Below are 4,299 nucleotides of genomic sequence, written 5' to 3'. Positions count from 1 at the left end.
TTCATCTACATCTCTCAAATGACCAGTGATGTTGCACATTTTTTCATATGTTTATTTGTTATTTCTACTTCTTTGCCTGAAAAAATATCTGTTCATTTCAGATGCCCATATTTGGATTGGATCTTTAAATTTGGGAGGTCTTATTTTTTATAGTTATCTATATATTCTATGTAGTAGACCTTTTTCTGAGGAACAGCTGGTGAAGAATTTTTCCCACATTGTGGGTTGTCTCTTCACACTGTTGGTGGTTTCTCTTGCTGTTCAGAAGCTTTTTAATAAGAAGAGATCCCACTTGTTGATTATTTGTGCTAGTTCACAGGCAACTGAGATTTTGTTCATAAAATCTTTTCCTACACCAATGTCTTCAAGAGTTCTACCTAACCTCTTTTTCAGCCAGCATAGTGTTTATTTTTTAATATTTAGATCTTTATCAGATGTCCTCTGTTTTTGTTGTAGAAGTTTTTCAATTCATTAGGTTAATTGCTAAGCATTTAATTTTTCTTGGTGCTATTGTTTTCCTAATTTATTTCTCAGTAGGGTCATCATTAGTGTAAAGGAGCATAATGTATTTCTGTGTGTTACTTTTGAATCCTGCTGGATTACTGAATTTGGTTATCAATTCTAAGAGTTTTTGGTGGATTTTTTTTTGTTTTCTATATAGGAGATTGTGTCAGTTGTAAATAATAATTTGACTTCTTTCTTTCCTGTATATATTCCCTTTATGTCTTTTTCTTGAGTAACTGCTTTTGCTAATGTTTTGAGTATTATGTTGTACAGGAGTGGTATAGTGGATATTCTTGTTCTGTTCTTTATTTTTTATTTTTTTTGATACCAGGGATTGAACTCAGGTCCTTGTCCTTGTGAGGCAGGTGGCAGAACCACTGAGATAAATCCCTGGCCTATTCTTTATTTTTAAAATTAATTTCAACAGTACATTTTAGGTATACAATATATTGACATTCATTACTGGAGTTTGTACTTTTACATAATATGTCTTTTTTTTTTTTAAAAAACTGGGGATCAAACTTGGGACCTCACACTTGCAAGGCAGGCAGTGGCACCACTGATCTAAATCCCAGGCCCTAATATATCTTGATTCTTATTTTTTCTCCATTCCTTTGTCCTCCCTTCAATCCCTCCACTCTCCTTATTTACAAGACTTTGGTTTCATTTTCTCATATTAATTCCATTCCTTCCTTTTCTCTACCCCTCTAACTTCCCCTTTGGACCTTTTCTTCCTATTTCACATTATCTATTGCAAATTTTGATCCTTATTTACACTTTCAGTTTCTCACACCAGAGAAACTAGTCAGTATTTACACGTGTGTCCTATTTATTTAATCTAAGAGTATTACCTCAATATGCATCCGTTTTTCTATAAATGTCTCAAAAATTTCATTTTCTATGGCTGAGTAGTACTCTATTTTTTTTTTTAAATCCAGATTTTCTTTATGCGGTCTCCAATTGATGCCCAATTGGGCTGTTTCCAAGTTTTACCTATTACAAACTGCTGCTAGAAATATGGCTGCGCATATATGGCTGTGGCATGATTCTTTTAATTCTTTTAGGAAGATGTCCAGTAGGGGAATAGCTGGGTCAAATAGAATGTTAGAGGGAAAGCTTTTATTTTTTCCACATAATATTATGGTGGTGGTTGGTTTGTCATAAATGGACTTTATCAGATGGAACAAGGTTCTTCTACGCCTATTCAGCATTTTTATCATGAAAAGATGTTGGATTTTGTTAAATACTTTTTCTGCAACTATTGAGATGATCATGTGATTTTTGCTCTTTCTTCTGTTTATGTGATGTATTTATTAATTTGTGCATTTTGAACCATCCTTGCATCCCTGAGATAAAGCCTACTTGGTAATGATGTGTGTTTTCTGTTGATTTATTGCATTCTGTTAGCTAGTATCTTGTTGAGCATTTTTCATTTATATTTATTAATGAGATTGGTCTATATATCTCTTGTTTGGTTTGATCCTTATCTGGATTTGGAGCCAGGGTAATGCTAGCTTCCAGGAATGACTTTGGAAGTACTCCTTCCTTTTCAATTTCATTAAAGAGCTTGAGGAGTATTGGTGTTAGATTTTATTTGTAGTTTTTGTAGAATTCATCAGTGAATCCACCCAGGGTTGAACTTTTCTTAGTTGGTAGGTTTTTTTTTTATTACTGCTTCAATTTCATTTTCTGTTATTGGATTATTCAATATTTTAAAATCTTCTCAGTTTATTTTGATAATTCATATATATCAAGGAATCTATTTCTTCTGAATTCTGCAATTTATTGGTGTATAGTTCTAATAAGTAGTTGTTAATACTCTTATTTTTGACATGTTTGTTTCATCATTTTCATTTCTTAATTACATTCATTTGGATGCTTTTTCTCCTTTTTTTAGATTGGCTAAGAGTTTGTATATTTTGCTTATTCTTTTGAAGAACCTATTCTTAGATTCATTGATTCTTTGTTGGCTTCTTTAGCCCCATATTTATTGATTTTTGCTCTAATCTTTATAATTTCACTTCTTGTACTAGTTTTGGGTTTTGATTGTTCTTCTTCTTCCAGGACTTGAGATGCATTGTTATGCTTTGTATTTGGTTATGCACTGTTTTTGCAACGTGGTCATTCATGGCTATAAACTTCCCTCTTACAACTGCATTCATTGTGTAATATAAATTCTATTATTTATTTATTCTATTATTGTTTAGTTCTAGAAACTGTATTATTTCTTACTTGATATCTTCTGAATCTCCTTGTTCATTTAAGTGTGTTTTGTTTGGCTTCTATGCCTTTGCATAATTTTTATGTTTTCTTTTGTAAATGATTTCTTGTTTAATTGCACTGTGATCTGAAAATATGTATGGTACAATTTAAATTCTTTTACATTTATGGAAGCTTGCTTTATTGGCTCATATGTGGTCTATTTTGGAGGAAGTCTCATGTGGTGATGAGAAGAAAGTATAGTCTATTGTTGCTTGGAACATTCTATAGATATCTATTGAGTTTTTTTTTCAGACATTGTCTCACTATTTAGCCCATGCTCACTATGAACTGACTATGTAGCCCACAATGGTTTTGAACTCCTTGCAATCCTCCTACCTCAGCCCTTGTGTGCTGGGATTACAGGTGCGTGCCACCACACTTGACTTTACAGATATCTGTTAGGTCCCTGTGTTTGAAGATTTTATTTTTTTTAATTAAAAAAAATTTTTTTGAGACAGGGTCTCACTATGTAGTCAAGACTGACCTGGAACTCACTATGTAGCCCAGGCTTGTCTCAAACTTATAGAGATCCTCCTGCCTCAGCCTTCCAAGTGCTGGGATTACAGGTGTGCGCTCCGATGACTGGCTGAAGATTTTATTTAGCTCTGATTTTTTTTCTTGACTTTTTGTCTAGTTGATCTGTCTATTGTGCTAGTGTTGTATTGAGGTCCCCCACTATACTTGTGATTTTGTTTGTCTGGTCTTTTACATCCAGTGGTACTTGTTTTACTTCTACTGCCCATACTTTTGATAGAATTTTTAATCTCTTGAATTTCTATTTGGAGCCTTTTTATGAACACTTATTCTTTTCTATGCTTGTCATTCATGCTTTGCATCTTTTTGTTTAGCTCTGCTATCTTGTTATTAGTGTCTTCTGTAGATTCATTGATCAGTTTATTTGGCCACATCTATTTGTATCATCTGTGAACTTGCCAGATGCCTTTTTTTCTGTTTTGTTATCTCCCTTAGTATCATTTTGAATAATTTGGGTATGTAGCTTTTTGTTTTCTCCCCTTGATATCCTATGGATTTCCTATTGGGGAGTTGGGAAATATTTTATTGGCTTATTTTTCATGTTTCTATTTTGTTTTGTTTTGTTTCTTTAGACAGGGTTTCACTGTGTAGTTCAGTCTGACCTGGAACTCACTATGTAGCCCAGGCTGGTCTTGAACTCACAGCAATTCCCCTGCCTCAGTCTCCTGAGTGCTGGGATTATAGGCATGTGCCACCACACCTGGCTATCTTTATATATATTTTTTTAATTCTTGTTTTTGTGTTGAGGCTTACAGGGTGAATATAATGGAAAGCTGTTTATAGTATGGAGCCCTCTTTAGTTAATGTTTACTTTTTAATGGTATTCTCTAGGAGTGGCTAACAATTGGCATTTGCCTCTGTCCCAACATCCTACCACTTCTATTTACTTGGGATGGAGGTTGCAGAGTATTTGCCCTAGCATGTATTTATCCAGGAATGAGATATAGTATTGTCAATGATCCCAAGGCAACTCAGATATTAGCATCTGAAGAAAACCAA

This window comes from Fukomys damarensis, unplaced genomic scaffold (genome assembly GCF_012274545.1).
Source record: "Fukomys damarensis isolate Sample0158 unplaced genomic scaffold, DMR_v1.0_HiC HiC_scaffold_39, whole genome shotgun sequence".
Classification (NCBI taxonomy): Eukaryota; Metazoa; Chordata; class Mammalia; order Rodentia; family Bathyergidae; genus Fukomys; species Fukomys damarensis.
This window is presented reverse-complemented; position numbering follows the sequence as displayed.